The sequence below is a fragment of the Leuciscus leuciscus genome (genome assembly GCF_965113295.1).
Source record: "Leuciscus leuciscus genome assembly, chromosome: 8".
NCBI classification, from domain to species: Eukaryota; Metazoa; Chordata; class Actinopteri; order Cypriniformes; family Leuciscidae; genus Leuciscus; species Leuciscus leuciscus.
Window position 1 is genome coordinate 34,131,724 of NC_138732.1, and position 21,873 is coordinate 34,153,596.

Sequence of the window (21,873 nt, forward strand, 5' to 3'; positions counted from 1 at the left end):
TATTAAATTAAAATAATACAACAAAGTTTGTTTCAAGAGGAATTTATTGATTGATAAAATTAAATTAAATATCCCCAAAATATCCCCAACTGAGCAAGCCAAAGGCAACAGTGGCAAGGAACCGAAAAACTCCATCAAGTGACCTAATGGTGTCCTAAAACTCCATCAGGTGCCTTAATGGAGAAAAAAAAAACCTTGGGAGAACCCAGGCTCAGTCGGGGGCCAGTTCTCCTCTGGCATTGGATAGAGGCCGGATTGTAGTTTGAACTGTAGGATTATATGAATGCCTGGCTGAAGAGATGCGACTTTAATCTAGTTTTAAACTGGGAGAGCGAGTCTGAGCAACGAACAGTATCAGGAAGACTATTCCAGAGTTTTGGAGCCAAATGTGAAAATGCTCTCCCTCCTTTGGTGGTTCTGGATATCCTAGGTATGACCAAAAGCCTTGAATTTAGTGATCTTAAAGAGCGCGATGGATTATAGGGCGATAGAAGATCCGTTAAATAGACTGGAGCTAAGCCGTTTAGGGCTTTATAAGTCAGTAGCAATACCTTGTAATTAATACGGAACTTTATAGGTAACCAATGCAGTGATGATCAAATCGGTGTTATATGATCATATTTTCTTGATCTCGTAAGAACTCTAGCGGCGGCATTTTGGACTAACTGTAGCTTGTTTATTGAGGATGCAGGACAACCAGCTAATAAAGCATTACAGTAATCCAGTCTCGAGGTCATGAATGCATGAACTAACTTTTCTGCATCAGAAACTGATAGCATATTACGTAGCTTAGCAATGTTTCTAAGGTGGAAAAAGGCTGTTTTTGTAACATATGAAATATGATTTTCAAAAGACAGGTTGCAATCGAGTATAACACCCAGGTCTTTTACTGTAGAGGATAAAGTAACAGGACATCCTATGATGTTAAAGTTGTATTGTGCGAGGTTTTGTGGGCGGTTTTTTGAACCGATAAGTATTACCTCTGTCTTGTCTGGATTTAATAAAAGAAAATTACGCGTCATCCAATCTTTTATATCTTTAACACACTCTGTCAATTTGGAAAATGTAGCGTTTTCATCCGGCCGTGATGAAATATATATTTGAGTGTCATCGGCATAACAATGGAAACTAATTCCATGTTTCCTTATAATATTTCCAAGTGGCATCATATATATTGAAAATAACAGAGGGCCTAATACAGATCCCTGCGGCACTCCATAGTTTACTGGAGTTATGATCGATTTTTCTCCATTTAAATAGACAAAATGGTAGCGGTCAGATAGGTATGATTTGAACCAGCTTAGTGCTTGTCCTTGAACACCAGTATAATTTTGTAGTCGATCTAAGAGTATTGTGTGATCTATAGTATCGAACGCAGCACTAAGATCAAGTAAAACTAGTATTGAGATACAGCCTTGGTCAGAAGCTAAAAGTAAATCATTTGTGATTTTAACGAGCGCAGTTTCAGTGCTATGATGCGGTCTGAATCCAGACTGAAACTTTTCATAGATATCATTTTGTTGCAAGAAAGATCCCAGTTGAGCGGACACCACTTTTTCTAATATTTTAGACATAAATGGAAGATTTGAAATGGGTCTATAATTTGCTAGATTATTATGATCTAATTGTGGTTTCTTAATGAGAGGTTTTATAACTGCCAGTTTAAATGTTCTTGGAACATGACCTAAAGATAAAGACGAGTTAATAATATTGAGGAGAGGCTCTTCCACTACAGGTAACACTTCTTTCAGTAGTTTAGTTGGTATAGGATCTAATAAACATGTTGTTGTTTTAGATGAAGTGATACGTTTATTTAACTCTTTTTGTTCTATAGTTGTAAAGCACTGTAATTGTTCTTTCGGGGTGATAATTGAAGCTGAATTATAAGGCGCGATTGAAGATTGAACGTTTATAATTGTGGTTCTGATGCTTTCTATTTTCTCAGTGAAGAAGTTCATGAAATCATTACTACTGAACTGTAACGGGATATTTTGTTCGGGTGACGTCTGTTTATTTGTTAGTCTAGCCACGGTGTTAAATAGAAACCTTGGATTGTTTTGGTTGTTTTCTATTAGTTTGCGGAGGTGCTCAGCCCTGGCAGCTTTTAGGGCCTTTTTATAACGCAAATTGATCTTTACTTGATAAACAAAAGTAAGATAAGAATGAGCATCAAACTGAAATAACCCGCATACATGGGGGTGTTCGAGGTGCACATACAATACAGACTGCCGACAGTTCAACAGGGCGCGCGCAGCTCTTAAAGGGGCCACACCTTATTTCCACTCATTACAGCCTCCGTCCTACTGAACAGGTACCGGTATAGAGGGCGGAAGGGATCAGGCCGTGAGTGCAGAGACGGCTCTGCGCGAGTGGCGACAGTAATATTAAATACAAGTACTCCACAGCGACTCTAGGGGTCGCTGTTTGACAAAAACGGAAAGCTGCATAGTGTGCCTTTAATAAAGTGAAAGTGAAAGTGAAAGTGACACATGACGGCGCTTGTCTGAAGTTTTAAATCATTGGTTACCCGTAAGCCAATCACATAACGTTTGGTTATGACGTGTGTTATGCGCTGGCTCAGCCGCATCGAACTTCCACTGTAAACACATGTATGATGTCAAAACAAAACCATCGAGCGAAATACCGGAGTGAACATGGCTGTGAATGACTTTTGCAGATTATGTGAAGTAAATCTCCGCATCCACGGTACAATCAGCGTCTACGTCACTGCTCTCAGCCCGCCCTCTGTTCGTTGATTGGCCGGCTGTTTTGAGGCCGGAGGAAAACTGAGAGATAGGTCGCTATCTCAGACTGAGTACAGAAGCGAACTGAAATTGAGCGGAAGTACGAAGTCTGACGTAGTCAGGCTAGTCTACAGCTGCTCAAGCGTCGAAACAATGGCGGACTGTGTCCCGCTCCCTCAGGGCGGGTCTATGCTCAAACTGCAGTGTCAATCAACAGTCGTGGGAGGGGCCTGTGCAAAGTGACGTCACATTGCCGCGAATCTGAGAACGGCTTGTTCTGAGACAGTGCTTATGATTTATTGGGATTATAAAAAAAGCACTGGGTGGATTTTTATCATTATAGGGTGGTTGTGTACACACACTGCCAACACACATTTATGTTGGCATAACGTTGGCTGTCTTGCGCAGTCTACCCTCGTCGGACAGGTAATACAAGGTGCAGGCGACAGGGAACCGCATGACGGTCGTCTCAGCCTCGATGTAGGGACGCAGCAATTCGGAGAGTGACAGCAGCGATGACCTTGACATCCTACAATTTTCACGCCACTCATCCGGGACAACATCTTCATTTTCAAAGTTCTCCCACCAGACAGCAGTTCGCCCAGGTCGGACCCAAAACCGGCGACGCTGGCGGTGACGCGGACTGGTTCTTCGTGTTGGAGGGAGGAGAAGTTGTTGCAAAATTGCTGACCTCCGAGCACTCATTCGTCTCTGCTCCTCGACATAATGGAGCAGCTGTATTTGCAAATGCAAACACACGAAAAGAGTTTGCACCAACATAAATGTGACTGCTACTCTGAACGCTTCCATGATCACCAAAGCCAAATGAAAATGTAAACATAGGTCGCACTTTTGGCGTAGGTGCGAGCTCTGGCGCATACTGTGACGTTGGCTGCCTAAACATCCGTTTGTCTCAGTTTACATGCAAACGAAGATTTTCAAAATCTCCACTCTGGCCGGAGATTTTAGAAAGAATCGGTTTCAGAGGCAAATTCTCCATTTGCGTGTAAACGAAGGGCGCAAACGAAGGGAAATGTCTCCCTTCGTTTGCGCTCAGAAGTGAAAATTATTTATTTTTCACTTCTGCCAACAGTGTTTGAAATGTTTTAAATTGTCAACATTGAGTCCATAAAACAAATAACAGCTTAACATCCAACAGACTCCTCTCTGAACACCTCCCTCTCTCTCTCTCTCTCAAACACAGTTTACTTACAACATTAAACTTTGTTACATTTCTCCTCTCTCTCACACACACTCACTCTCACACACTCTCTCTCTCTCTCTCTCACACACACACACACACACTCACTCATCGTTAGGAAAGATTAGATGAATGTGATCATTTATATTTGGGCCTTTTTTGGGCCTGAAATCGCTGATAAAACCTTATGGCTACTTTAGCTAATTATTACATTAGCTAACTACCAACTAACCAGATAACATTAACAAATTGACAAGCACTTACTGGGCAGAATGGCTGTTAATGTTGCATGTCTTGCAAAGCGCTGTTCGTCTTTTGCCATCTTGTGAACAATTCTTGAAGCCGAAAGCGATGACCCTCGGTACCCCTCCGGCTGACATGTTGATGTGATATCTGATCTAAGTGGGCGTGGTGTGCGTAAGGTACGAGAGGGCATGACTGATGATAGTTTCATGATCCAGTCATGACAATGCTATTCTCAGCCTGCGCTCCAGCTGGGTAATCAACTTGATTTTTAAAAATAATTTCTATATTTTATATTCAAACTGAAAACATGATGTGATTAACACTCAAGTCATTCAAGTCATCGTGTCTCAAGTCATGTCAAGTCCCGAGTCTTTAACTTCCAAGTCCGAGTCAAGTCTCAAGTATTTTATTTTTGTCAAGTCAAGTCACAAGTCATAAAAATAGCGACTCGAGTCCAAGTCACCAAGTCACAAGTCCCCATGTCTGCCTCCAGCTGTTCCAGGAAGAGCTCCAGGAACTCCTCAGGTACGTGCAGAACCTCCTCAAAGTGCTGCAGGATGTAGTGCTGTGCTTTACAGCGGAGCTTTGAGCAGGAGGAAAAGTCCTCTGTCAACTTGCAGATGCCAATGCAGTTTCCTATATTAAATTTGAAATGCTGGGTAAAACTTCATTCATAGCCACTTCCAGAATAAAATTTCAAGAATGTGTTTGCCTAGATATCATAGTTACATTCTTTTTTTCTGGCAATACACTCATTCATTTTCATGCATTTATATATTTGGACTTAGGCAATTTCAACCGTATAATGTTGGCAGTGGAAATGATGTATATAATTATAATCATTTCTAGGTAATTTGCACACAATTGCAGTTCAAATGCTTCTTCTCACCTAAAGTAGGAGCTGCAGCCACACATGATGATCTTGTGCACTTGAAATTCTCTGTCATTTGACTTGATGATCAAGTCAGTGTGTTCACCCAGTAAACGTGCTTCATCAAACACGTCAAAGGCTGTTGCTCTTATGTTCTCCATGTTCTCTCAGGACTGTAAATGTATTCAGTCTTCTCTCCTCAAACTCTGATTAAAGTCTCCTCAGGATTGTGTCTTTGTGGGACTTTTGCTCTGGAGAGTTCTATAGAATGTCTCTGTGACATCATAGTTGTAGAGCTTCAATATATCTTTTCAGTTTGTGTCTTGGCCACATAATTATTAACGAGTTTTGTTTTATCGATTCCTTTTGAATGAAACATCTTCACAGTAACAAAGATATTAAATTCAGAATTACTGCCATTATAAGTAAAATTACAAATAAATGGGCAAGCTGATTTTTTTTTTTTTTTTTTTTTTTTTTTTTTACAATATTTACAACTGGAAAAATTCAACAAACAAGACTTTGAACAGTCACTAAGACACTACGGCTGTATCTGAAATTGTCCCTTATACTGGACCAGCAGTTCTCAACTGGTTTGGCCATGGGACCCACATTTTCCCATGGACATTAATATTATTATTGGGGTTTTTTTAGGAATTTGACCGAATATATATGGTATTATCACGATATTGAAATGAGCGTTTTCAAACAATAACAGGTTTTATATATTTTTTCTTAAAACAAAACAAACTAAATTATGTTTAAATCCAATAAAGTAATGCACACAAAAACTACATAAAGTAAACAAATGTTTTAAACTGATTCAAGTGTTATAAAGAATTATAAAGAACAATAGGTAACACTTTACAATAAGGTAAAGTCAGTTAATGCATTAACCAACATTAACATTGAGCAAAAGCTACATCTGTTACCATAGTTATTCTTTGTTAACATTAGTTTAAAAAAATACAACTGATCATTGTTAGTTCATGTTAGCTCAGGTCCATTAAATCCTTCTGAATTTAATAATGTGTTATTAAATGTTGAAATGAACATTAACCAAGATTAATAACTGCTTTAGGAGTATTGTCCATTGTCAGTTTATGTTAACTATAGTGAATTAACTAATAAAGCCTTATTGTAAAGTGTTACCTGTTACAGAATGCAGATCCAGACACAAAGAAATACATTGAAATGTGAGCTTTATTAACAGCACTGAGCAGAATGGAGAATACAGATGAGTATGCAGTTCAAATAGACTTTGAAGAATGAGTAAAGCTTAGTAACGAAGACCTTCCTTGTTTTACAGGTGCAGGAGATCATGGATAGTTGGACGGATGGCTGGATGGACGCACACACCTCTTCGTGTTTGGTGAGTATGCAGGATGATGACAGGAGAACACAGGAGAGGAATACACTGGAGTACCAACGCTGGAGAACAGGTAAGCACTTCATAGAAACAAGACCAGACAATGATGTGAGACGAGGTGTGTGCTTTTGTAGCTGGCTTGATGATGGTGCAGATGAAGTGCAGGTGTGAGTGTTCAGTACTCTGGTGAAGGTGTGCTGTGTGAATGGCTGATGTGACAGCCTGGCAGATCCGTGACAATTACCCAACAATAATAAAGAATCAGAACATTTGCAATCAATGTGTAGGGCAGGGGTTCTCAACTCTGGTCCTCGAGGTCTATTTTCCTGCAGAGTTTAGCAGCAACCTTGATCAAACTCACCTGCTTATTGATCTTATGGGGACATTTTGTTGGTCCCCACAAGGAAAACAGCTTGTAAATCATACATAATGCAGAACATTTTCTGTAATGGGAGGTTTCAGATTAGGGGATATAATTTGTACAGTAAAACAAATCATTATTTCTATGGAAAATCCCCATAAAACATGAAGGGTGTGTGTGTGTGCGTGTGTGTGTGTGTGTGTGTGTGTGTGTGTGTGTGTGTGTGTGTGTAAATTAGTCTACTACAAACTTCCTTAACAGTATTTATGCTTACAGGGAACCTATTATGACCCTTTTCACAAGATGTAAAATAAGTCTCTGATGTCCCCAGAGTATGTATAAATATAATACCCAACAGATATTTTTTTTACAGCATGTTTAAATTGTCATTTTTTGGGGGCTCAGAAAAACACACCGTTTTAGTGTGTATCCCTTTAAATGCAAATGAGCTGCTGCTGCCGCCCAAAGGGTGGAGCCTTACGAGCTCGCGCTCAGAGCCAGGACAATCTCATCTGATAATATCAAAACAGAAACTCTCATTAGTGGTGTTCATTTCGACTCGGAGTCGGACAATAATGCCCACAGAGCCAGAGAATATATACTGTATGGAGATTGAACAGGTATAGTTTAGCTTAATTATGGTTATAACTTATTTGTCATCTGCTTTTATCCACTATTAATACAAGCCTGCTGTAGCAGACCTCGTCCGAATGATGACCAAAATATACTGATGAGTTCGATTAAGTTTATTGTACATCACACAAAAGATGAAGCGTTAGTTTTACTCCAGAAAATCACTGTAAGAGCAGCTAAATAAAAACAGTATAAGATGTGAGCATTTAAGTCTTATCCAAAACTCTCTCTCTCCCTTTCATTAGCATGGAACATACACAGCGAAGTACACAAAACACTCGTTACAACTAACAGTAAACAAATATATACACACCTTTTCAGTCTGTGCTTAAAGGTGAACTAAGTAACTTTTTTACTTTAACCGAACAGCTTCGGAGTCATTGGAATAGTTATATGACTTATTTCGGGTTTAATGGTGGTCGTCTCGCACTCCCCAAGCGCCTGTGAGCCGAAAAACCACCCTTGCAACTTTGGGCCGGCGGGCGTGTATCGCTTGATATCAGGTCTCGCCTTGTAACGAATTGCTTTATGGCACTGCACTGTGCACACGTACACATAGAAAAAGGTAACGTTAGATACTGAGTTTTTCACACTTTCGTCATGGCTGAACCGGTAAAAAAGAAGCAGAAAGCTAGGAAAGGTTTGTCGGAGGACCAAAGAAAGAGGAAACGGCAGACTGACCGAGCAAGGAGTCAGACTCGAGTAAATATCGTTCTTGTTGATGGACTAGTAGACATCTTCAGAGCTTATCTGTGCCTGTTCGATGTCCGACGCTTTGTAACGCGTTGTGTCAGGAGGAGAAATAGGGATAGCTCACAGATGAAGTTATTACAGAGGCCAGACAGACTCACGGAGGCGATTGGCATCTCACAACTTGCACTTTATTCCCCAATCGAACTCGTGTAACTGTTTGTCACCCATTCTACCGTCCACAGCTTTACTTGATAAACAAAAGTAAGATAAGAATGAGCATCAAACTGAAATAACCCGCATACATGGGGGTGTTCGAGGTGCACATACAATACAGACTGCCGACAGTTCAACAGGGCGCGCGCAGCTCTTAAAGGGGCCACACCTTATTTCCACTCATTACAGCCTCCATCCTACTGAACAGGTACCGGTATAGAGGGCGGAAGGGATCAGGCCGTGAGTGCAGAGACGGCTCTGCGCGAGTGGCGACAGTAATATTAAATACAAGTACTCCACAGCGACTCTAGGGGTCGCTGTTTGACAAAAACGGAAAGCTGCATAGTGTGCCTTTAATAAAGTGAAAGTGAAAGTGAAAGTGACACATGACGGCGCTTGTCTGAAGTTTTAAATCATTGGTTACCCGTAAGCCAATCACATAACGTTTGGTTATGACGTGTGTTATGCGCTGGCTCAGCCGCATCGAACTTCCACTGTAAACACATGTATGATGTGAAAACAAAACCATCGAGCGAAATACCGGAGTGAACATTGCTGTGAACGACTTTTGCAGATTATGTGAAGTAAATCTCCGCATCCACGGTACAATCAGCGTCTACGTCACGGCTCTCAGCCCGCCCTCTGTTCGTTGATTGGCCGGCTGTTTTGAGGCCGGAGGAAAACTGAGAGATAGGTCGCTATCTCAGACTGAGTACAGAAGCGAACTGAAATTGAGCGGAAGTACGAAGTCTGACGTAGTCAGGCTAGTTTACAGCTGCTCAAGCGTCGAAACAATGGCGGACTGTGTCCCGCTCCCTCAGGGCGGGTCTATGCTCAAACTGCAGTGTCAATCAACAGTCGTGGGAGGGGCCTGTGCAAAGTGACGTCACATTGCCGCGAATCTGAGAACGGCTTGTTCTGAGACAGTGCTTATGATTTATTGGGATTATAAAAAAAAGCACTGGGTGGATTTTTATCATTATAGGGTGGTTGTGTACACACACTGCCAACACACATTTATGTTGGCATAACGTTGGCTGTCTTGCGCAGTCTACCCTCGTCGGACAGGTAATACAAGGTGCAGGCGACAGGGAACCGCATGACGGTCGTCTCAGCCTCGACGCAGCAATTCGGAGAGTGACAGCAGCGATGACCTTGACATCCTACAATTTTCACGCCACTCATCCGGGACAACATCTTCATTTTCAAAGTTCTCCCACCAGACAGCAGTTCGCCCAGGTCGGACCCAAAACCGGCGACGCTGGCGGTGACGCGGACTGGTTCTTCGTGTTGGAGGGAGGAGAAGTTGTTGCAAAATTGCTGACCTCCGAGCACTCATTCGTCTCTGCTCCTCGACATAATGGAGCAGCTGTATTTGCAAATGCAAACACACGAAAAGAGTTTGCACCAACATAAATGTGACTGCTACTCTGAACGCTTCCATGATCACCAAAGCCAAATGAAAATGTAAACATAGGTCGCACTTTTGGCGTAGGTGCGAGCTCTGGCGCATACTGTGACGTTGGCTGCCTAAACATCCGTTTGTCTCAGTTTACATGCAAACGAAGATTTTCTAAATCTCCACTCTGGCCGGAGTTTTTAGAAAGAATCGGTTTCAGAGGCAAATTCTCCATTTGCGTGTAAACGAAGGGCGCAAACGAAGGGAAATGTCTCCCTTCGTTTGCGCTCAGAAGTGAAAATTATTTATTTTTCACTTCTGCCAACAGTGTTTGAAATGTTTTAAATTGTCAACATTGAGTCCATAAAACAAATAACAGCTTAACATCCAACAGACTCCTCTCTGAACACCTCCCTCTCTCTCTCTCTCTCAAACACAGTTTACTTACAACATTAAACTTTGTTACATTTCTCCTCTCTCTCACACACACTCACTCTCACACACTCTCTCTCTCACACACACACACACACACACACACACACACACACACACACACACACACACACACACTCACTCATCGTTAGGAAAGATTAGATGAATGTGATCATTTATATTTGGGCCTTTTTTGGGCCTGAAATCGCTGATAAAACCTTATGGCTACTTTAGCTATTATTACATTAGCTAACTACCAACTAACCAGATAACATTAACAAATTGACAAGCACTTACTGGGCAGAATGGCTGTTAATGTTGCATGTCTTGCAAAGCGCTGTTCGTCTTTTGCCATCTTGTGAACAATTCTTGAAGCCGAAAGCGATGACCCTCGGTACCCCTCCAGCTGACATGTTGATGTGATATCTGATCTAAGTGGGCGTGGTGTGCGTAAGGTACGAGAGGGCATGACTGATGATAGTTTCATGATCCAGTCATGACAACGCTATTCTCAGCCTGCGCTCCAGCTGGGTAATCAACTTGATTTTTAAAAATAATTTCTATATTTTATATTCAAACTGAAAACATGATGTGATTAACACTCAAGTCATTCAAGTCATCGTGTCTCAAGTCATGTCAAGTCCCGAGTCTTTAACTTCCAAGTCCGAGTCAAGTCTCAAGTATTTTATTTTTTGTCAAGTCAAGTCACAAGTCATAAAAATAGCGACTCGAGTCCAAGTCACCAAGTCACAAGTCCCCATGTCTGCCTCCAGCTGTTCCAGGAAGAGCTCCAGGAACTCCTCAGGTACGTGCAGAACCTCCTCAAAGTGCTGCAGGATGTAGTGCTGTGCTTTACAGCGGAGCTTTGAGCAGGAGGAAAAGTCCTCTGTCAACTTGCAGATGCCAATGCAGTTTCCTATATTAAATTTGAAATGCTGGGTAAAACTTCATTCATAGCCACTTCCAGAATAAAATTTCAAGAATGTGTTTGCCTAGATATCATAGTTACATTCTTTTTTCTGGCAATACACTCATTCATTTTCATGCATTTATATATTTGGACTTAGGCAGTTTCAACCGTATAATGTTGGCAGTGGAAATGATGTATATAATTATAATCATTTCTAGGTAATTTGCACACAATTGCAGTTCAAATGCTTCTTCTCACCTAAAGTAGGAGCTGCAGCCACACATGATGATCTTGTGCACTTGAAATTCTCTGTCATTTGACTTGATGATCAAGTCAGTGTGTTCGCCCAGTAAACGTGCTTCATCAAACACGTCAAAGGCTGTTGCTCTAATGTTCTCCATGTTCTCTCAGGACTGTAAATGTATTCAGTCTTCTCTCCTCAAACTCTGATTAAAGTCTTCTCAGGATTGTGTCTTTGTGGGACTCTTGCTCAGGAGAGTTCTATAGAATGTCTCTGTGACATCATAGTTGTAGAGCTTCAATATATCTTTTCAGTTTGTGTCTTGGCCACATAATTATTAAAGAGTTTTGTTTTATCGATTCCTTTTGAATGAAACATCTTCACAGTAACAAAGATATTAAATTCAGAATTACTGCCATTATAAGTAAAATTACAAATAAATGGGAAAGCTGATTTTTTTTTCTTTTTTTTTTACAATATTTACAACTGGAAAAATTCAACAAACAAGACTTTGAACAGTCACTAAGACACTACGGCTGTATCTGAAATTGTCCCTTATACTGGACCAGCAGTTCTCAACTGGTTTGGCCATGGGACCCACATTTTCCCATGGACATTAATATTATTATTGGGGTTTTTTTAGGAATTTGACCGAATATATATGGTATTATCACGATATTGAAATGAGCGTTTTCAAACAATAACAGGTTTTATATATTTTTTCTTAAAACAAAACAAACTAAATTATATTTAAATCCAATAAAGTAATGCACACAAAAACTACATAAAGTAAACATATGTTTTAAACTGATTCAAGTGTAATAAAGAATTATAAAGAACAATAGGTAACACTTTACAATAAGGTAAAGTCAGTTAATGCATTAACCAACATTAACATTGAGCAAAAGCTACATCTGTTACCATAGTTATTCTTTGTTAACATAAGTTTAAAAAAAAACTACAACTGATCATTGTTAGTTCATGTTAGCTCAGGTCCATTAAATCCTTCTGAATTTAATAATGTGTTATTAAATGTTGAAATGAACATTAACCAAGATTAATAACTGCTTTAGGAGTATTGTCCATTGTCAGTTTATGTTAACTATAGTGAATTAACTAATAAAGCCTTATTGTAAAGTGTTACCTGTTACAGAATGCAGATCCAGACACAAAGAAATACATTGAAAAGTGAGCTTTATTAACAGCACTGAGCAGAATGGAGAATACGGATGAGTATGCAGTTCAAATAGACTTTGAAGAATGAGTAAAGCTTAGTAACGAAGACCTTCCTTGTTTTACAGGTGCAGGAGATCATGGATAGTTGGACGGATGGCTGGATGGACGCACACACCTCTTCGTGTTTGGTGAGTATGCAGGATGATGACAGGAGAACACAGGAGAGGAATACACTGGAGTACCAACGCTGGAGAACAGGTAAGCACTTCATAGAAACAAGACCAGACAATGATGTGAGACGAGGTGTGTGCTTTTGTAGCTGGCTTGATGATGGTGCAGATGAAGTGCAGGTGTGAGTGTTCAGTACTCTGGTGAAGGTGTGCTGTGTGAATGGCTGATGTGACAGCCTGGCAGATCCGTGACAATTACCCAACAATAATAAAGAATCAGAACATTTGCAATCAATGTGTAGGGCAGGGGTTCTCAACTCTGGTCCTCGAGGTCTATTTTCCTGCAGAGTTTAGCAGCAACCTTGATCAAACTCACCTGCTTATTGATCTTATGGGGACATTTTTTTGGTCCCCACAAGGAAAACAGCTTGTAAATCATACATAATGCAGAACATTTTCTGTAATGGGAGGTTTCAGATTAGGGGATATAATTTGTACAGTAAAACAAATCATTATTTCTATGGAAAATCCCCATAAAACATGAAGGGTGTGTGTGTGTGTGTGTGTGTGTGTGTGTGTGTGTGTGTGTGTGAATTAGTCTACTACAAACTTCCTTAACACAGGGTTCCCACGGGTCATGGAATTTCTGGAATGTCATGGAATTTTAAAAGGTCTATTCCAGACATTGAAAGTCAGGGAATTTTATATATTTTTTGTCCAAGTCATGGAATATCAGGGAATTTAGTTTGTTGCTTTAAATTTTAGTTTCCATTTATCAAAATGTAATTTTTCTATACCGATTTTTTTATCGCGCTGTTTCACACATCTTTCTGTATTGTTGTGCTTAGGCTATTTTGAGCACCATATTTATTCCCTTCCCGCTCAATTGGAAATCACTTAGTTAACAGGTACAGGTGACTGCATTCGACTAAGGCAAACATGCCAGGAAAATGTAAATTTCAAGAGCTTTGGCTACAAAATGAACAATTTAAAGACTGGGGGCCCTATCTTGCACCCAGCGCAATTGACTTTGTACACCGACACATGTATCATTCCTATTTTGCACCCGCTCAAAGCGGACTTTTCCCTCCTCAGACGCACGTCGGTAAGTTAGGAAATACACTTGCGCTCCCGGGGGGCGGTTCAGCGCAAAGAGGAGGCGTGTTCCGGCGCAAACGTTCCCTCATGCTATTTTGCAGGTTTAGAAAACAATTGCGCCACTAACCAGGAAAAAAACTGTTTAAAGTCAGTGGCGCGTTGCGCATGTTATTCATATGCTATTTTTAGGGCGCAAGCTTGGCCATAATCAATGTAGTGTGTGCACAACACGCACTTTGATTCTCTCATCTACACAGAAGCAGCAGTTTTCATTTTTGCAAATCATACATTATTACGATAGATAGATAGATAGATAGATAGACCCGCCCACAAAGTTACTTGCGCTTTGCGCTTGACACTTGCGTTTCAGATCGTTAAAATAGGGCCCTGGGTGTTAAAAGTAGACGACAGAAAAGCTAAATGTAAAGTTTGTAAAACTACTATTGAGCTATCAAATATGGGTGAGGGTGCACTTCGCAGCCACGCAAACAGCAAGAAGCATGCTACTCGTAAATAGCCGACAGGAGCATCATCTTCGGCCCAAGTGCCCATCACTGCTCTACTGCAGCCTCCCCATAGCCTGGAAATCCAGACCTAAATCTAAAAGATTAATGGTCTGGCGTCGACTAATGAAAATCGGCAAGCTCGAGGGGCGGCACCAAGCATACATTTGAAAATCTCACTGCACGCAATTGGATAACACTACGACCAATCACAACAAGTTATCGCTTAGCTACCAGTGGAGCTAACTGGTAGATTAGACTCTTACTGTATCCAGTCGGTAAAAAAGCAAAAACGCTGTTCCTCTTTTAGAGAAAAAGTCTAATTCTTTCATTGTAGCGGCCAAAGCCGTTTCAAACAAATGGTGTTCATCCATAGCCATCTTGCAATGTTTACTAATGACTTCGAAGTCACAGCGCTGTCGTCATCTGTTTAGCTCGCCTCTGGCCCGCCTATATCAGGTAACCCGATGTGATTGGTGCAGCTCAGATCGAGAGGCATATTTAATGAGCATCATTACTCGACACCAGAGTAACTCGCTGAGCAAATTCAACGTGTGCTCTCGCGAGAACTCTGGATTACCAGGGTAGCCTCCCCATATAGCTCCAAGAGAACGGCAATCAGCTAATGAAGCCGCTCCCACCCCCAGCAGTGACGGCAGTGTGAGACACAAGCCGCGTTTCCATTACCCTTCAAATTGCGCAAATTGAAATTGCGAATTGAAAATACGCACAATGGAAACACGTCAATTTCGCAAAAACTCCCGTTTATCGCAAAAACGTTTTTACGCTCTCATGAGGTGGTTTTTCAGGCAATTCAAAAAAGGAATATTCTGGGATATATGTAAACCTACCAACATCCATTGCCATGGTTTTTGGAATGACTTTGCGAGAGGGATCGTTTGTCATGTGAAAAGGCGGTATTCTAGTCGTGGTGTAGTATAATATTGTGTATTAAGCCGCACTAACTTTAGACCTAGTATACAATTAGGATTATAATGGTAAATAAAGTTTGAAATTGGTTGGATTTAAAACACTGTCTGTGGCTGTTTTTTGTCTGCTCGGTGCTCCGCAAAACAGCGGCCTGTTTTGCCGTTCATCATAGGTCATGGAAATTCATCTTTTGTGAAAAAAGTCAGTGAAACAAAAAAAAAGTTTTGTGAACAAAGTCAGTGAAAGTCAGGGAAAGGTCAGGGAATTTGACATTTGGTTTAGAGTGGGAACCCTGTTAACAGTATTTATGCTTACAGGGCACCTATTATGACCCTTTTCACAAAAAATAAGTCTCTGATGTCCCCAGAGTATGTATGTGAAGTTTTAGCTCAAAATACCCAACAGATATTTTTTTTACAGCATGTTTAAATTGTCATTTTTGGGGGGCTCAGAAAAACACACCGTTTTAGTGTGTATCCCTTTAAATGCAAATGAGCTGCTGCTGCCGCCCAAAGGGTGGAGCCTTACGAGCTCGCGCTCAGAGCCAGGACAATCTCATCTGATAATATCAAAACAGAAACTCTCATTAGTGGTGTTCATTTCGACTCGGAGTCGGACAATAATGCCCACAGAGCCAGAGAATATATACTGTATGGAGATTGAACAGGTATAGTTTAGCTTAATTATGGTTATAACTTATTTGTCATCTGCTTTTATCCACTATTAATACAAGCCTGCTGTAGCAGACCTCGTCCGAATGATGACCAAGATATACTGATGAGTTCGATTAAGTTTATTGTACATCACACAAAAGATGAAGCGTTAGTTTTACTCCAGAAAATCACTGTAAGAGCAGCTAAATAAAAACAGTATAAGATGTGAGCATTTAAGTCTTATCCGAACAGCTTCGGAGTCATTGGAATAGTTATATGACTTATTTCGGGTTGAATGGTGGTCGTCTCGCACTCCCCAAGCGCCTGTGAGCCGAAAAACCACCCTTGCAACTTTGGGCCGGCGGGCGTGTATCGCTTGATATCAGGTCTCACGTTGTAACGAATTGCTTTATGGCACTGCACAGTGCACACGTACACGTAGAAAAAGGTAACGTTAGATACTGAGTTCTTCACACTTTCGTCATGGCTGAACCGGTAAAAAAGAAGCAGAAAGCTAGGAAAGGTTTGTCGGAGGACCAAAGAAAGAGGAAACGGCAGACTGACCGAGCAAGGAGTCAGACTCGAGTAAATATCGTTCTTGTTGATGGACTAGTAGACATCTTCAGAGCTTATCTGTGCCTGTTCGATGTCCGACGCTTTGTAACGCGTTGTGTCAGGAGGAGAAATAGGGATAGCTCACAGATGAAGTTATTACAGAGGCCAGACAGACTCACGGAGGCGATTGGCATCTCACAACTTGCACTTTATTCCCCAATCGAACTCGTGTAACTGTTTGTCACCCATTCTACCGTCCACAGCTTTTCTTGATAAACAAAAGTAAGATAAGAATGAGCATCAAACTGAAATAACCCGCATACATGGGGGTGTTCGAGGTGCACATACAATACAGACTGCCGACAGTTCAACAGGGCGCGCGCAGCTCTTAAAGGGGCCACACCTTATTTCCACTCATTACAGCCTCCATCCTACTGAACAGGTACCGGTATAGAGGGCGGAAGGGATCAGGCCGTGAGTGCAGAGACGGCTCTGCGCGAGTGGCGACAGTAATATTAAATACAAGTACTCCACAGCGACTCTAGGGGTCGCTGTTTGAGAAAAACGGAAAGCTGCATAGTGTGCCTTTAATAAAGTGAAAGTGAAAGTGAAAGTGACACATGACGGCGCTTGTCTGAAGTTTTAAATCATTGGTTACCCGTAAGCCAATCACATAACGTTTGGTTATGACGTGTGTTATGCGCTGGCTCAGCCGCATCGAACTTCCACTGTAAACACATGTATGATGTGAAAACAAAACCATCGAGCGAAATACCGGAGTGAACATGGCTGTGAACGACTTTTGCAGATTATGTGAAGTAAATCTCCGCATCCACGGTACAATCAGCGTCTACGTCACGGCTCTCAGCCCGCCCTCTGTTCGTTGATTGGCCGGCTGTTTTGAGGCCGGAGGAAAACTGAGAGATAGGTCGCTATCTCAGACTGAGTACAGAAGCGAACTGAAATTGAGCGGAAGTACGAAGTCTGACGTAGTCAGGCTAGTCTACAGTTGCTCAAGCGTCGAAACAATGGCGGACTGTGTCCCGCTCCCTCAGGGCGGGTCTATGCTCAAACTGCAGTGTCAATCAACAGTCGTGGGAGGGGCCTGTGCAAAGTGATGTCACATTGCCGCGAATCTGAGAACGGCTTGTTCTGAGACAGTGCTTATGATTTATTGGGATTATAAAAAAAAGCACTGGGTGGATTTTTATCATTATAGGGTGGTTGTGTACACACACTGCCAACACACATTTATGTTGGCATAACGTTGGCTGTCTTGCGCAGTCTACCCTCGTCGGACAGGTAATACAAGGTGCAGGCGACAGGGAACCGCATGACAGTCGTCTCAGCCTCGACGCAGCAATTCGGAGAGTGACAGCAGCGATGACCTTGACATCCTACAATTTTCACGCCACTCATCCAGGACAACATCTTCATTTTCAAAGTTCTCCCACCAGACAGCAGTTCGCCCAGGTCGGACCCAAAACCGGCGACGCTGGCGGTGACGCGGACTGGTTCTTCGTGTTGGAGGGAGGAGAAGTTGTTGCAAAATTGCTGACCTCCGAGCACTCATTCGTCTCTGCTCCTCGACATAATGGAGCAGCTGTATTTGCAAATGCAAACACACGAAAAGAGTTTGCACCAACATAAATGTGACTGCTACTCTGAACGCTTCCATGATCACCAAAGCCAAATGAAAATGTAAACATAGGTCGCACTTTTGGCGTAGGTGCGAGCTCTGGCGCATACTGTGACGTTGGCTGCCTAAACATCCGTTTGTCTCAGTTTACATGCAAACGAAGATTTTCAAAATCTCCACTCTGGCCGGAGTTTTTAGAAAGAATCGGTTTCAGAGGCGAATTCTCCATTTGCGTGTAAACGAAGGGCGCAAACGAAGGGAAATGTCTCCCTTCGTTTGCGCTCAGAAGTGAAAATTATTTATTTTTCACTTCTGCCAACAGTGTTTGAAATGTTTTAAATTGTCAACATTGAGTCCATAAAACAAATAACAGCTTAACATCCAACAGACTCCTCTCTGAACACCTCCCTCCCTCTCTCTCTCTCAAACACAGTTTACTTACAACATTAAACTTTGTTACATTTCTCCTCTCTCTCACACACACTCACTCTCACACACTCTCTCTCTCTCTCACACACACACACACACACACACACACACACACACACACACACACACACACACACACACACTCACTCATCGTTAGGAAAGATTAGATGAATGTGATCATTTATATTTGGGCCTTTTTTGGGCCTGAAATCGCTGATAAAACCTTATGGCTACTTTAGCTATTATTACATTAGCTAACTACCAACTAACCAGATAACATTAACAAATTGAAAAGCACTTACTGGGCAGAATGGCTGTTAATGTTGCATGTCTTGCAAAGCGCTGCTCGTCTTTTGCCATCTTGTGAACAATTCTTGAAGCCGAAAGCGATGACCCTCGGTACCCCTCCGGCTGACATGTTGATGTGATATCTGATCTAAGTGGGCGTGGTGTGCGTAAGGTACGAGAGGGCATGACTGATGATAGTTTCATGATCCAGTCATGACAACGCTATTCTCAGCCTGCGCTCCAGCTGGGTAATCAACTTGATTTTTAAAAATAATTTCTATATTTTATATTCAAACTGAAAACAAGAATGTGATTAACACTCAAGTCATTCAAGTCATCGTGTCTCAAGTCATGTCAAGTCCCGAGTCTTTAACTTCCAAGTCCGAGTCAAGTCTCAAGTATTTTATTTTTTGTCAAGTCAAGTCACAAGTCATAAAAATAGCGACTCGAGTCCAAGTCACCAAGTCACAAGTCCCCATGTCTGCCTCCAGCTGTTCCAGGAAGAGCTCCAGGAACTCCTCAGGTACGTGCAGAACCTCCTCAAAGTGCTGCAGGATGTAGTGCTGTGCTTTACAGCGGAGCTTTGAGCAGGAGGAAAAGTCCTCTGTCAACTTGCAGATGCCAATGCAGTTTCCTATATTAAATTTGAAATGCTGGGTAAAACTTCATTCATAGCCACTTCCAGAATAAAATTTCAAGAATGTGTTTGCCTAGATATCATAGTTACATTCTTTTTTCTGGCAATACACTCATTCATTTTCATGCATTTATATATTTGGACTTAGGCAATTTCAACCGTATAATGTTGGCAGTGGAAATGATGTATATAATTATAATCATTTCTAGGTAATTTGCACACAATTGCAGTTCAAATGCTTCTTCTCACCTAAAGTAGGAGCTGCAGCCACACATGATGATCTTGTGCACTTGAAATTCTCTGTCATTTGACTTGATGATCAAGTCAGTGTGTTCGCCCAGTAAACGTGCTTCATCAAACACGTCAAAGGCTGTTGCTCTTATGTTCTCCATGTTCTCTCAGGACTGTAAATGTATTCAGTCTTCTCTCCTCAAACTCTGATTAAAGTCTCCTCAGGATTGTGTCTTTGTGGGACTTTTGCTCAGGAGAGTTCTATAGAATGTCTCTGTGACATCATAGTTGTAGAGCTTCAATATATCTTTTCAGTTTGTGTCTTGGCCACATAATTATTAAAGAGTTTTGTTTTATCGATTCCTTTTGAATGAAACATCTTCACAGTAACAAAGATATTAAATTCAGAATTACTGCCATTATAAGTAAAATTACAAATAAATGGGCAAGCTGATTTTTTTTCTTTTTTTTTTTCTTTTTACAATATTTACAACTGGAAAAATTCAACAAACAAGACTTTGAACAGTCACTAAGACACTACGGCTGTATCTGAAATGTCCCTTATACTGGACCAGCAGTTCTCAACTGGTTTGGCCATGGGACCCACATTTTCCCATGGACATTAATATTATTATTGTTTTTTTTTTAGGAATTTGACCGAATATATATGATATTATCACGATATTGAAATGAGCGTTTTCAAACCATAACAGGTTTTATATTTTTTTTCTTAAAACAAAACAAACTAAATTATATTTAAATCCAATAAAGTAATGCACACAAAAACTACATAAAGTAAACAAATGTTTTAAACTGATTCAAGTGTTATAAATAATTATAAAGAACAATAGGTAACACTTTACAATAAGGTAAAGTCAGTTAATGCCTTAACCAACATTAACACTGAGCAAAAGCTACATCTGTTACCATAGTTATTCTTTGTTAACATTAGTTTAAAAAAAATACAACTGATCATTGTTAGTTCATGTTAGCTCAGGTCCATTAAATCCTTCTGAATTTAATAATGTGTTATTAAATGTTGAAATGAACATTAACCAAGATTAATAACTGCTTTAGGAGTATTGTCCATTGTCAGTTTATGTTAACTATAGTGAATTAACTAATAAAGCCTTATTGTAAAGTGTTACCTGTTACAGAATGCAGATCCAGACACAAAGAAATACATTGAAATGTGAGCTTTATTAACAGCACTGAGCAGAATGGAGAATACGGATGAGTATGCAGTTCAAATAGACTTTGAAGAATGAGTAAAGCTTAGTAACGAAGACCTTCCTTGTTTTACAGGTGCAGGAGATCATGGATAGTTGGACGGATGGCTGGATGGACGGACGCACACACCTCTTCGTGTTTGGTGAGTATGCAGGATGATGACAGGAGAACACAGGAGAGGAATACACTGGAGTACCAACGCTGGAGAACAGGTAAGCACTTCATAGAAACAAGACCAGACAATGATGTGAGACGAGGTGTGTGCTTTTGTAGCTGGCTTGATGATGGTGCAGATGAAGTGCAGGTGTGAGTGTTCAGTACTCTGGTGAAGGTGTGCTGTGTGAATGGCTGATGTGACAGCCTGGCAGATCCGTGACAATTACCCAACAATAATAAAGAATCAGAACATTTGCAATCAATGTGTAGGGCAGGGGTTCTCAACTCTGGTCCTCGAGGTCTATTTTCCTGCAGAGTTTAGCAGCAACCTTGATCAAACTCACCTGCTTATTGATCTTATGGGGACATTTTTTGGGTCCCCACAAGGAAAACAGCTTGTAAATCATACATAATGCAGAACATTTTCTGTAATGGGAGGTTTCAGATTAGGGGATATAATTTGTACAGTAAAACAAATCATTATTTCTATGGAAAATCCCCATAAAACATGAAGGTGTGTGTGTGTGTGTGTGTGTGTGTGTGTGTGTGTGTGTGTGTGTGTGTGTGTGTGTGTGTGTGTGTGTGTGTGTGTGTGTGTGTGTGTGTGTGTGTGTGTGTGTGTGTGTGTGTGTGTGTGTGTGTGTGTGTGTGAATTAGTCTACTACAAACTTCCTTAACAGTATTTATGCTTACAGGGCACCTATTATGACCCTTTTCACAAAAAATAAGTCTCTGATGTCCCCAGAGTATGTATGTGAAGTTTTAGCTCAAAATACCCAACAGATATTTTTTTTACAGCATGTTTAAATTGTCATTTTTTGGGGGCTCAGAAAAACACACCGTTTTAGTGTGTATCCCTTTAACC

At 41.0% G+C, this 21,873-nt stretch overlaps 1 protein-coding gene across 1 annotated transcript in view; it reads left to right on the forward strand.

The window, feature by feature from the left end:
• Positions 1 to 21,873, forward strand: part of LOC309505079 (uncharacterized protein) — a 612,572-nt gene that overhangs the window by 538,770 nt on the left and 51,929 nt on the right. The window lies entirely within an intron of this gene.